General features: G+C 48.8%; 1 protein-coding gene across 13 annotated transcripts in view; it reads right to left on the bottom strand.

Moving 5' to 3' along the window:
- The window catches only part of LOC105494335 (CAP-Gly domain containing linker protein 1), a 151,053-nt gene extending 138,019 nt beyond the window's left edge, over positions 1-13,034 (bottom strand). For 9 of the 13 annotated variants that reach the window (XM_071070901.1, XM_011762687.3, XM_071070911.1 and 6 more), the window contains exon 1: positions 12,884-13,008. The gene's annotated coding sequence lies outside the window, so the exon portion shown is untranslated. Of the gene's footprint in view, positions 1-12,883 lie in introns of all 13 variants that reach the window. The other 4 variants (XM_011762742.3, XM_011762751.3, XM_071070907.1 and 1 more) reach the window with 1 other exon arrangement.
- Positions 13,035-13,866: the final 832 nt, after the last annotated feature.

Here is a 13,866-nt window from a genome sequence, read left to right as displayed (position 1 = left end):
GTAGAATCAGAAGAGACGGTAGCAATCTAGTTCAACTTCCTCATTTTACCAACAAGAAAATGATTCTAAACAGTGAAATCACTTGTCAAGGTCATACTTACTTAACAGTCTAGAACTAAAACCCCAATCTCCAGGCTCCTGACCCTAATGTAAACTGATATATAAATGTTTCTGAATTATTATATACAGCAGTGAGATCAAAGAGTCCATCTCAAAGCAAGTTAAAATTGACCTCCCCAGCCAAGGTGGCTCACACCTGCAATCTCAGCACTTTGGGAGGCTGAGGCAGGAAGATCACTTGAGCCCAGGAGTTCGAGACCAGCCTGGGCAACATGGCAAAACCCCATCTCTACAAAAAATTAGCCAGGTATGGTGTCGCGTGCCTGCAGTCCAAGCTATCTGGGAGGCTGAAGGAGGATCACCTGAGCCTGTGACACAGAGGCTGCAGTGAGCTGTGATTGTGTCACTGCACTCCAGCCTGGATGAGTTTTTTTTTTTTTTTAACTTTTGAGACAGAGTGAGACCACGTGCTACAAGGAGGGTTTTTGGTGTGACTCTGTCTCAAAAAACAATAATAGTAATTGATTTCCTTTTCCATTCCTCACAAAGGAAAAAAGTAAGCATATTGTTGCCCACCCCTTAAAGAGTCAGAAACGGCCCACGCTAAAAGCAAAAGCATACCAAAACTGTTTGCTCTGAACAAGAAAAGCGCACAAAAACAACTCTTAAAAGAATCAACGTCTTTCATATTGGGTTGCGTTTTTTTCTCTTTATAAAAGCTTTCTTGCCTGTAATGCCAGCACTTTGGGAGGCCGAGGCAAATCATCTGAGGTCAGGAGTTGAAGACCAGCCTGATCAACATGGCGAAATCCCATCTCTACTAAAAATACAAAAAATTAGCCAGGCGTGGTGGTGGGCACCTATAATCCCAGCTACACGGGAGGCTGAGGCAGGAGAATCACTTGAACCCAGGAGGCAGAGGTTGCAGTGAGCAGAGATCACACCATCGCACTCTGGCCTAGGCGACAAGAATGATACTCCGTCTCAAAAAAAAAAAAAAAGTTCGTTTTTATTTTGCAAATGAGCAAAATTAACAGTTGCTATAGGTCTTGGGACACAATGGACAAACAATCACATTTTTTTTCCCATGCCAATAAAAGTGTTTCCCCCATTCTGATTGAAATAAAAGGATAAAATTGAGGGGTTGAAGTAAGAGATCAGAAAGACACCGGGATTACAGGGAAGAATTGTTACATTTACTGAGTTTTACACACATTAATTCACTTAATCTTCACAACTATATGAAGCAGCTATTCTCTCCAATTTATAGGTAAGAAAACTGAACTCCAGAAAGTTAAGAAATCTGTACTATCTTCCAAAAGAAACAGAACCAAATTTTTTTGTTTTTGAGAAAGAATCTCAGTCACCCAGGCTGGAGTGTGATCTTGGTGTGATCTTGGCTCACTGCAACCTCCACCTCCCAGGTTCAAGTGATTCTCCTGCCTCAGCCTTCCAAGTAGCTGAGATTACAGATGTGCACCACCATGCCTGGCTAATCTTTTGTATTTTTAGTAGAGACGGGGTTTTGCTATGTTGGCTAGGCTAGTCTCGAACTCCTGGCCTCAAGTGATCCACCCGCCTTGGCCTCCCAAAGTGCTGGGATTACAGGTGTGAGTCACTGCACCCAGCCTGATTTCTTGCTCTTAATCTGCATTCCATTAACAGCTAGTTTCCTCAAGAAGCAGGACACACACCTGTTTTAGTCAAGTTCCCCAATGTCTGGGCTAGCACCTCCCTATAGAAGATGCTTAATAAATATCTGCTAAATATAGAAACTAAAAGATAAAGCATTCTTTTGTATACCATTTTCATTCCAAATGGTAACATACCATCGTTCTATGCTTTGCTTTTGTAACGTTATATTTATTTTTATTTATGTACACACACACACACCTTTTTTTTTTTTTTTTTTTGAGATGGAGCCTCGCTCTGTCGCCCAGGCTGGAGTGCAGTGGCGCGATCTCAGCTCACTGCAAGCTCCGCCTCCCGGGTTCCTGCCATTCTCCTGCCTCAGCCTCCCGAGTAGCTGGGATTACAGGCGCCGCCACCACGCCTGGCTAATTTTTTTTGTATTTTTAGTAGAGACGGGGTTTCACTGTGGTCTCGATCTCCTGACCTCGTGATCCGCCTGCCTCGGCCTCCCAAAGTGCTGGGATTACAGGCGTGAGCCACCGCGCCCGGCCTAAAGCTGTTATTTCTTTAAAAACTGGCATACTTAGCAGTTTTCCTACTTACTATCTACAACCAGTTATTTTCTTTTTTTTTTTTTTTTTTTTTTTAAGAGATAGAGTCTCACTCTGACACCCCAGCTGGAGTGCAATGGCACAATCATGGCTTACCGCAGCCTCAACCTGCTGGGCTCAAGGAATCCTCCCACCTCAGCCTCCTGAGTAGCTGAGACCACAGGTACACACCGCCATCCCTGGCTAACTTTTATTTTTGTAGAGACGGAGTTTTGCCATGTTGTCCTGAGCTCAAACTCCTGAGCTCATGGGATCCACCCTCTTCAGCCTCCCAAAGTGCTGGGATTACAGGAGTGAGCCACTGCACCTGGTCAAAAATTTTTTTATAAGACTGAGGCCAGCCATGGTGGCTCACCCCTGTAATCCCAGCACTTTGGAAGGCTGAGGTGGGCGGATCTCATGAAGTAATGAGTTTCAGACCAGTCTGGCCAACATGGCAAAACATCGTCTCTACTGAAAATACCAAAATTAGGTGTGGTGGCACACGCTTGTAATCCCTGCTACTCAAGAGGCTGAGGCAGGAGAATCATTTGAACCCGAGAGGTGGAGGTTGCAGTGAGTTGAGATCATGCCACTCCACTCCAGCCTAGGTGACAGAGCGAGACTCCGTCTTTTTTTTTTTTTTTTTTTTTGAGACGGAGTCTCGCTCTGTCGCCCAGGCTGGAGTGCAGTGGCTGGATCTCGGCTCACTGCAAGCTCCGCCTCCCGGGTTCACGCCATTCTCCTGCCTCAGCCTCCCAAGTAGCTGGGACTACAGGCGCCCGCCACCTCGCCCAGCTAGTTTTTTGTACTTTTTAGTAGAGACGGGATTTCACCGTGTTAGCCAGGATGGTCTCGATCTCCTGACCTCGTGATCCGCCCGTCTCGGCCTCCCAAAGTGCTGGGATTACAGGCTTGAGCCACCGCGCCCGGCCAAGACTCCGTCTCTTAAAAAAAAAAAAAAAAAAAAAAAAAGACTGAAAGGACATACTCTAAAATATTAAAAAGATTCCTCTGGGCAGTAGCATCATGGATAATTTCTGTTTTCCTGTGTTTTTGTATCTATGCAAATTTTATAATTTATACAATTAACACACATATTTTAAGAGAACATTATGTTACTAAAATGTAAAGCCCATCTTAAAACTAATGTATAAAGAAAAAATAAACCTAAGACCCTAAAAAAACTTCACTGGAAAATATTTTCTAAAATCTAAACTTCACTCTAATACTAGATTCTCAATATGACAACCTAAGCAAGCTACGTATCCCTTTCAACAGAAACTAGTAAAATGGTTTCATGTAATAAAGACACCCACTTTTCAGAAACCCAGGAAATAAGTTTTCTTTCACTTAGGCTATAAGCAAAATCACCCTGCTTATAAAGTTTATTTATTCTACAATCTAGAAAGGAAAAGTCTAAATAGGTTCCTTCCTGCTTTAAGGTATTAGAACATAATGTCTTAATAAGTCATTATATGGGGTAAATCAGCTAGAGAGAGGATGCAAGAGGTCAGAGGCCTTGATTAAAAGATTTTCAGAGCTGGGCGCAGTGGCTCAAGCCTGTAATCCCAGCACTTTGGGAGGCCGAGACGGGCGGATCACGAGGTCAGGAGATCGAGACCATCCTGGCTAACACAGTGAAACCCCGTCTCTACTTAAAAAATACAAAAAAACTAGCCGGGCGAGGTGGCGGGGGCTTGTAGTCCCAGCTACTCGGGAGGCTGAGGCAGGAGAATGGCGTAAACCCAGGAGGCGGAGCTTGCAGTGAGCTAGGATCTGGCCACTGCACTCCAGCCTGGGCCACAGAGCGAGACTCCGTCTCAAAAAAAAAAAAAAAAAAAAAAAAAGATTTTCAGGAAAACATCCCTAGTGACTCTTATCTTTCCTGAGAAGAGGGGGGAAATATGCCAAATATTTCACTGCAATACTTGAGTAAAGGAAGAGATTTTTAGAATCACAGAAGAAAAATAAAAGACTCATTATATTGCCTTCCCTTTATACATCAAACCCAAATTCTGGATGATTTGCACATCGTGAACATCTGGCTCTTCTTCTGGCCCTTAACTTCGGAGAAGATATTATAAATCAAGGACTCAGCAATTTTAAGTGTTAAAAAGGGGCAGAGTTAAACTGGGATCTATCCAAGCCATACTTAGACAGAAGCAAGCAAAGGAGCAAACAAACACCAAACTACTTAATTCAAGTCGGAAGTATTCTGGAGCTTATGCTTATAGAAAACATTAGGGCAGCAAAATGTCTGCCTGTAGTCTCATTAGCATTCCTGCAAAGAGGTAGGTGAGAATACACTTCCCCGGGGTAAGAGACACCAGGGAGGGTTCCCAACAGAGATTCTGTAACATGACTACTTCCTCTTTTCAAAGATTTTTGAAAACCATACTTTTAAGATTTTGTTGCTGAACCACAATAAACAATTAAAAAGTACACCCACCCATTGAGTTAGTGCTAGTGGAATCTGTCCTTCTGGAAGTGCCAGATGGAGATTTACAAAAAAAAAAAAAAAAAAAAAAAAAAGCTCTTTACTAATTGTGGCCAAGATTCCTTGGTACTTGGTGCCAGGGCCAGGATATTACCCCAGATGTCCTAGCCAAATTCAAGGTTGCCTAATTACAGTCTGACAACCTACAAATAACAAAAAAAGGCCTCCCTCTGTTCCCTTGATTGAAACCTGAAGAGGTCACTCTTCTTTGAAATTATTTTTATTTTTTAATTTAGACTGAATAGTGCACTTTAATATGTGCACTTTGGTTTTTGGGATTTTTTTTTTTTTTTTTTTTTGAGACAGGGTCTCACTTTATTGCCCAGCTTGGAGTGCGGTGGTTTGGTTTTTGGGGTTTTTGTTTTGAGACAGGGTCTCACTCTATTGCCCAGCTTGGAGTGCAGTGGTGTGAATACAGCTCACTGCAGCCTCCTGGGATCAGATCTTCTGGGTTCCAGAGATCCTCCTGCCTCAGCCTCCCAAGTAGGAGGGAATACAGGCATGTACCCCCATCACACTCAGCCAATTTTTTAAAAGTTTTGTAGAGACAGGGGTCTCAATGTGTTGCCCAGGCTAGTCTCAAACTCTTGGACTCAAGTGATCCTCCTGCCTTAGTCTCCCAAAGGGCTGGGAATACAGACATGAGCCACCACGCCTGGCAAAAAATCTGTTTTGTTTTGGTTTTGGGTTTTTTTTTTTTTTGAGATGGAGTTTCTTTTTTTTTTTTTTTTTTTGAGACGGAGTCTCGCTCTGTCGCCCAGGCTGGAGTGCAGTGGCGCAATCTCGGCTCACTGCAAGCTCCGCCTCCCGGGTTCACGCCATTCTCCTGCCTCAGCCTCCCGAGTAGCTGGGACTACAGGCGCCCACAACCGCGCCCGGCTAATTTTTTTTTTTTTGTATTTTTTTTTTTTTTGAGACGGAGTCTCGCTCTGTCGCCTGGGCTGGAGTGCAGTGGCCGGATCTCAGCTCACTGCAAGCTCCGCCTCTCGGGTTTACGCCATTCTCCTGCCTCAACCTCCCGAATAGCTGGGACTACAGGCGCCCGCCACCTCGCCCGGCTAGTTTTTTGTATTTTTTTTAGTAGGGACGGGGTTTCACCGTGTTAGCCAGGATGGTCTCGATCTCCTGACCTCATGATCCGCCCGCCTCGGCCTCCCAGAGTGCTGGGATTACAGGCTTGAGCCACCGCGCCCGGCCCTTTTTTTTGTATTTTTAGTAGAGACGGGGTTTCACCGTGGTCTTGATCTCCTGACCTTGTGATCTGCCCACCTCGGCCTCCCAAAGTGCTGGGATTACAGGCGTGAGCCACCGCGCCCGGCGAGATGGAGTTTCGATCTTTTTGCCAAGGCTGGAGTACAATGGCGTGATCTCAGTTCACTGCAACCTCCACCTCCCTTGTTCAAGCAATTCTCCTGCCTCAGCCTCCCAAGTAGGTGGGATTACAGGCGCCTGCCACCATGCCTGGCTAATTTTTCGTATTTTTAATAGAGACAGGGCTTCACCGTGTTGGCCAGGATGGTCTTGATCTCTTGACCTCGTGATCCGCCCGCCTCGGCCTCCCAAAGTGCTGGGATTACAGGCATGAGCCACCACGCCTGGCCCAAAATTCTTGTACAGTACCATCGGTCATTACGGTTTCCCTTAAGAGTGCATTGTAACTCAAATGCCAACTTAAAGCATACAGATTCTTTGAGTTCTGCCTATATGGGAAACACACTATACTATGTATATTAAAAATACTAAAAAATTAGCTAGGCGAGGTGGCATATGCCTATAATCCCAGCTACTCAGGACTCTGGGGCATGAGAATCATTTGAACCCAGGAGGCGAAGGTTGCCGTGAGCCAAGATCACACCAGTACACTCCAGCCTGGGCGACAGAGCGAGACTCTGTCTCAAAAAATAATAATAATAAATAATTTTTTTAAAAATATGACGCTGTTAATAGTTTAAAGCCTCCCTAAACAGCTATCTAAAAACTTGTATGTAGGCAAATACTAACAATTGACACTGCTTTCCAATTAAAATTGAAAAGATTTGACTAAAGTTTTTTTTTTTTTTTTTTTTTTTTGAGACGGAGTCTCGCTCTGCAGCCCAGGCTGGAGTGCAGTGGCCGGATCTCAGCTCACTGCAAGCTCCGCCTCCCGGGTTCACGCCATTCTCCGGCCTCAGCCTCCCGAGTAGCTGGGACTACAGGCGCTGCCACCTCGCCCGGCTATTTTTTGTATTTCTTAGTAGAGACGGGGTTTCACCGTGTTAGCCAGGATGGTCTCCATCTCCTGACCTTGTGATCCGCCCATCTCGGCCTCCCAAAGTGCTGGGATTATAGGCTTGAGCCACCGCGCCCGACCTAAAGCTTTCTATTAAACTTAGATTTTGGTTGGGCACGGTGGCTCACACCTGTAATCCCAGCACTTTGGAAGGCCAAGATGGGTGGATCACCTGAGGTGAGGAGCTTGAAACCAGCCTGGCCAAAATGGTGAAACCGTGTCTCTTTTTTTTTTTTTTTTTTTTTTTTTTTGAGATGGAGTTTCGTTCTTGTTGCCCAGGCTGGAGTGCAATGGCGTGATCCCGGCTCACCGCAACCTCCGCCTCCCGGGTTCAAGCGATTCTCCTGCCTCAGCCTCCCTAGTAGCTGGGATTACAGGCATGTGCCACCACGCCTGGCTAATTTTTTTGTATTTTTAGTAGAGACGGGGTTTTTCCATATTGGTCAGGCTGGTCTCAAACTCCCGACCTCAGGTGAGGGTGCCTTGGCCTCCCAGAGTGCTGGGATTACAGGCATGAGCCACCGCACCCGGCATGAAACTGTGTTTCTACTAAAAAAACAAAAAACAAACAAACAAACAAAAAAACATAGATTTTGAACCATAAAACTTTATTTAACTAAAAAGGATGGCTTTGCTACAAGGTGCGCAATTCCAGGAAAAAGCTACATATGCCAATATCAAGTTATCAGGCCTCTCAAAGTTAAGCAAAGATCCTGGGCCAGGCGTGGTGGCTCACGCCTATAATCCCAGCACTTCGGGAGGCCAAGGCAGCTGAATCATGAGGTCAGGAGTTCAAGACCAGCCTGGCAAAGATGGTGAAACCCTGTCTCTATTAAAAAATACAAAAATTATCTGGGCGTGGTGGCGGGCGCCTGTAATCCCAGCTACTCAGGAGGCTGAGGCAGAGAATCACCTGAACCTGGGAGGCAGAGGTTGCAGTGAGCCAAGATAGTGCTACTGCTCTTCAGCTTGGGCGATGGAGCCAGACGCCATTTCAAAAAAAAAAAGGCCAGGCGCGGTGGCTTATGCCGTTTCAAAAAAAAAAAAGTCGGTGGCTCACGCCTGTAAACCCAGCACTTTGGGAGGCCAAGGTGGGCAGATCACGAGGTCAGGAGATTGACAGCATCCTGGCTAACACGGTGAAACCCTGTCTCTACTACAAATACAAAAAATTAGCCAGGTGTGGTGGCGGGCACCTGCATTCCCAGCTACGTGGGAGGCTGAGGCAGGAAAATGGCATGAACCCAGGAGGTGGAGCTAGCAGTGAGCTGAGATCATGCCACTGCACTCCAGCCTGGGTGACAGAACAAGACTCCACCTCATTTAAAAAAAAAAAAAAGTCCTGAATAGTCCTGAATAGATGGATACAAATAGGAAAGTATACACTCAATAGTGCATCTGAACATCAAGTACTGGGCTGGCCTTTGTGCCATTGCCAAGGTATTCTGTACATTACTTAAAATAACCTAAACTGGGCTCAATTTCTATTCACTAGCTGTGTGGACTTTTAGGCAAATTAGGGAAATTCTTTTGAGCCCCATTTTCCCCCATATCTTTATCTTCATCAAAATCATTAATAGGTCGGGCACGGTGGCTCACGCCTGTAATCCCAGCACTTTGGGAGGCTGAGGCGGGCGGATCACAAGGTTAGGAGATCGAGACCATCCTGGCTAACACGATGAAACCCCATCTCTACTAAAAATACAAAAAAATTAGCCAGGCGTGGTGGCGGGCACCTGTAATCCCAGCTACTCAGGAGACTGAGGCAGGAGAATGGCGTGAATACGGGAGGTGGAGTCTGCAGTGAGTCGAGATCGTGCCACTGCACTCCAGCCTGGGAGACAGAGCAAGACTCCGTCTCAAAAAAAAAAAAAATCATTAATAAGATGACATAGTCAGGCCGGGCGCGGTGGCTCACGCCTATAATCCCAGCACTTTGGGAGGCCAAGACGGGCGGATCACGAGGTCAGGAGATCGAGACCATCCTGGCTAACACGGTGAAACCCCGTCTCTACTAAAAAAATACAAAAAACTAGCCGGGCAAGGTGGCGGGCGCCTATAGTCCCAGCTACTTGGGAGGCTGAGGCAGGAGAATGGCGTGAACCCGGGAGGCGGAGCTTGCAGTGAGCTGAGATCCGGCCACTGCACTCCAGCCTGGGTGACAGCGACTCCGTCTCAAAAAAAAAAAAAAAAAAAAAAGATGACATAGTCATCACAGTAGTAAAAGCCTACAGTCCTACAGTCCCAGCTACTGGGGAGGCTGAGATGGGAGGATCACTTAAGCTCAGGAATTTAAGTCTATCCTGGGCAATATAACAAGACCTCTTCTCAAAAAATTAATTAATTAAAAACATGGTTTTTAATTAATTTAAAGAAATTTAAAAAAAAAGAAATAAACATTTACTGAGTACATGGAACTCCGCAGAATTCTGCAAGGGTCCCATAACATGAAAACCCTGGCCTTGATATATCTATTCAAGGAAGACCAGAAATCCACCTGTAAGTAAGAATGAAGAACATCAGGTACCCAGTATGTGATGGATTCAAAGGTGCCTACCTTTGTATGGGCCATAAGAGAATCAACTCATCTCTTACACACCATCCACTGGCTTTCGAATCCCAGCAGACAGCACTAAAAAAGCAAGAATCAGCCGGGCACGGTGGCTTATGCCTGTAATCCCAGAACTTTGGGAGGCTGAGGCTGGTGGATCACTTGAGGTCAGGAGTTTGAGACCAGCCTGGCCAAAATGGTGAAACCCTGACTCTACTAAAAATACAAAAATTAGCCCAGTGCCATGGTGTGCACCTGTAACCCCAGCTACTCGGGAGGCTGAGGCAGGAGAACTGCTTGAGCCTGGGAAGCAGAGGTTGCAGGGAGCCAAGGTCGCACCACTGCACTCCAGCCTGGACAACAGAGCAGGATTCTGTCTCAAAAAAAAAAAAAAAAAGAATAGGCTGGGCGCGGTGGCTCACGACTGTAATCCCAGCACTTTGGGAGGCCGAAGCGGGCAGATCATGAGGTCAGGAGATCGAGACCATCCTGGCTAACAGGATGAAACCCTGTCTCTACTAAAAATACAAAAAATTAGCCAGGCGTGGTAGCAGGTGCCTGTAGTCCCAGCTACTAGAGAGGCTGAGGCAGGAGAATGGTGTGAACCTGGGAGGCAGAGCTTGCAGTGAGCCGACATTGCACCACTGCACTCCAGCCCCGGCGACAGAGCAAGACTCTGTCTCAAAAAAAAAAAAGAATCAAACATGACTGAGTTAGTTCACGCCCCTTATGAGTCACATGGGATGTGACAGACTGAATTTTAGCCACTAGGTAAAAAAAAATTAAGATAAGGACATCAGGCCAGGCGCAGTGGCTCACACCTATAATCCCAGCACTTTGGGAGGCTGAGGCAGGTGGATCACCTGAGGTCAGGTGACAACAGCCTGGCCAACATGGTGAAACTCCATCTCCACTACAAAAATACAAAAAATTAGCCAGGCATAGTGGCAGCTACTCAGCTACTCAGGAGGCTGAGGCAGGAGAATCACTTGAACCCAGAAGACAGAGGTTGCAGTGAGCCGAGATCACGCCATTGCACTCCAGCCTAGGCAACAAGAGTGAAACTCCATGTCAAAAAAAAAAGATAAGGACATCAGATTCTAAACTCCTCAATAGGACAGAAACCAGATTAGCTTATGTCATGCTCAAGCGCAAGCTGTGAAGCTCAAACAATGATTGAAAAAGTAGGAAAGGGCAAAATCTTGATCTTCAGGCAAAATATCTACCCAGGGTCCCACCCAGTTTCGGTTTTCCCCTTCGAACTAGGTCTAGTGGGAAGATGTACTTAACTGCTTTCTCTGAACCTGAAAAATTAGGCACAAGCCTTTGGCCAATTACCCACTTCAACTTTGCTTTAATGAAGACCAGCCTTGAGGCCAGGTGCGGTAGTTCACACCTGTAATCCCAGCACTTTGGAAGCCCGAAGCCGGTGGATCACGTGAGCCCAGGAGTTCAAGACCAGCCTGGGTAACGTGGTGAAACCCCATCTCTACTACAGATACAAAAATTAGCCGGGCGAGGTGGCGCGTGTCTGTAATCCCAGTTACTCAGGAGTCTGAGGCACGAGAATCACTTGAACATGGGAGGCGGGGATTGCAGTAAGCTGAGATCAGGCCACTGCACTCAGCCTGGGGTGACAGATTGAGGTTCCCTCTTGTTGATTGATTGATTGATTGATTGGTTGATGGACAGACAGACTAGCCTTGCATTTTGCCATAGGTTCTCTATACTATTCGAATAACTAAGCACCTGAAGTCAGAATACCTGAGTTCACACGCTGGTTAAAGGTATTCTGACTTCAGGTGCTTAGTTATTTCATTACTATAGGGTCCTACACCACCACTTAGCTATATGACCCTGGTCAAATTACTTGACCTTTCTTTCTATGACCCTCCTGCCAAATGCACATGACGACAGCACGCTCACTGGGTTGGGGTTGATTAAATGAAATAAAACACATAAAAGACTTTCCCAGGGCCTGGCCACAAGATGCCTTCAATAAATATTCATTGTTATAATTTACAGAGAAAAAAAGGCCCCAAGTCTGAGAAGCGACATGCCTGGGGATACTTGCTAAAGGTTATCATTAAATCTAAAAGTCAAACAAACACATTCCTGACTCTGGGATACTCTCCTGATTCGTGGATACCATTGGTAACAGTAGTGATAAAAATCAAATAATAAGAACAGCCAGAATCATAACCCTAATGACAGCGGTGGCCACAGTACTTAATACTTACAGAGCTGCTAGGGGCCACTGTCCTAAAAGAGGAAGAAGGCCAGGCTGCTGAATCACACACACACACAATTACAGAGTCTTCTCCACCCTCTTTTTTAAAAAACAGTTCACTGGCGCCCAAGTTTTGCTAAAAGCAGGTATCTAAACCGGTGACGGACAACGTGTAATTTCTTCATACCAAAGAGGTGGGGCTGTGTAGGGAGGAGGGGGTGGCGCTCGGCTCCTGCCAGATGGAAAAGCCACATGAAGTGGACAAACAGCAAGATTCAGGATTCACCCCCGAATCAAAATCCGATTTTTGAAAGGCAGGACCTTCCAATTCGGGCAGTCGCTAGGTTCTGCTTGTAAAATAACCTCTGAACAAGTGTCATCTGCCTTCCGCGCCAATCCCCTGCCGCGGTAGAAGGTTCGGGTTACCGGGCAGCGGTGTGATTTCGGAAACCCGAGAAAGATCTGGCCACCTCCAGCCTTCCCCGGTCTCCGAGAATCACAGCCCCACTTGGGAGGGAAACAAAAGCCGGGGCAGCAGGGCAAGCCAGTCCAGGGTGCCCTCCATGCCGGCTCGCGGGCGCCGGGCACCCAGGGCCTGAGGAATGCTCAGGTGACGGGTGCGGCGCCCGGGGCAACAGGTCCCGCCCGGCTTTGGCCTCCCGGGGGTCCAGCCGACCCCACATCCGCCCCGGGGCCCAGGGGAGAGAGCAGGGCTCCTGGGAGAGAGCGGCGCCTGGGGCGGCGCAGGGGCAAGGAGTCCAAGCTCCATCTTGAGGCGGGCGGAGGAAGCGAAGGCCCGGCTTGGCGCTGCCAGGGCCGCCACTTTTCCAGCTCCGGAGGGGCCCCCCAGGGACCCCCGGCCTCCGGCGCCGGCCACCCGAGACTCCCGCGGTCCCCTCCCGGACGGCTCCGGCGCGCGAGGCTCGGCCCCGCTCCCGGACGCCGGGCTTCGACCCCCGACCCGACCCTGGGCGGGCCCCGCAGGCCGGGAAGCGGGCAGGGGAGGGGGGGTGCCGGGAAGGGGAGAGGGCCCGCGCCGCTGCCTGCTCACCTCCTCGGACGCCGCGGGTCGCCGCCACCTGCCTCACTGCAGCAGCAGCAGCAGCCGCCGCGGCCGCCGCCTCCCGCCTCCCGGCTCGTCGGCTCGGGGCGGGGGAGAGCGTGACGCGCCGCCGCCGCCGCGGGGCCGGGCGGGCGCGCGCCGCCAGGAGAAGACGCCGCGCGGCTCCTCCCCGCGCTCCGCCACCGCGCCCGCCCGGCCGGCCCGGCCCCCCGGGTCCGCACCGGCCCTGCAGCCCGCGCCCGGCCCCGCGCCGCCCCTCCGCCTCTTTGTCTGCGCCCACCGCGGCCCCGGGAGGACCCTGGCCCCGGCGCGCCCGCCGGTCCGCCCCCGTAACCTCCCGAGCCCCGACCTGGGGAGCAAGGTGCGAGGGAAAACCCAGAGGCCTGCTCGGAGGGCCTTCTCGTCATTTCTGCAAAGTGTTCCCAGAATTTGCAAGTCACACCCGAGACCCCGGTTCAGCCTCAACCTCAGTCTGCTCTTTGGGGCTGATTCATTTGTTTGCCCTCCCCTTCCCGCCAGACACGGGTGAGAAATCCTTTGAAACAGGCTGCAAGGCGCTTCCGACAGCAGGTTAAGTTGGGGATTGGGAAGGATCATCTCTGCCCTCGCCTCCCTCAGGGAAAGACCCTGGATGAGGCGTCCCTGGGAAAAATGCTGAAAGGAGCTGTAGAGCAGATTAAGCTTGGGAAGAACCATCTCTGCTCCCCATTTCCCTCCGGGAAAGACCGCGGGTTAAAAATCCTTTGAAACAAGCCCAGGGTTTGCTCCGTTCGTTTGAGAAAAGCCCCTTTTATTCGCCCTGGCTGCTTGGACGGAAGCCCTGGTTAGTGTCCCATCCTCCCTCCCCCCTGGGATTTCTTTTAAAAGCTTTTGAAGGGGACCGGAGGGAAGGCTGCAACAGCCTGCTCGGGGCTGGGGTAGCAGAGGGCGGCCAGCATTTCACTCCCATGGACCATGGCAACCCCAGAAGC

This window comes from Macaca nemestrina, chromosome 10, assembly GCF_043159975.1.
Source record: "Macaca nemestrina isolate mMacNem1 chromosome 10, mMacNem.hap1, whole genome shotgun sequence".
Lineage (NCBI taxonomy): Eukaryota > Metazoa > Chordata > Mammalia > Primates > Cercopithecidae > Macaca > Macaca nemestrina.
Note: the sequence above shows the minus strand (reverse complement) of the source record. Positions and strands in the feature narration are given on the sequence as shown.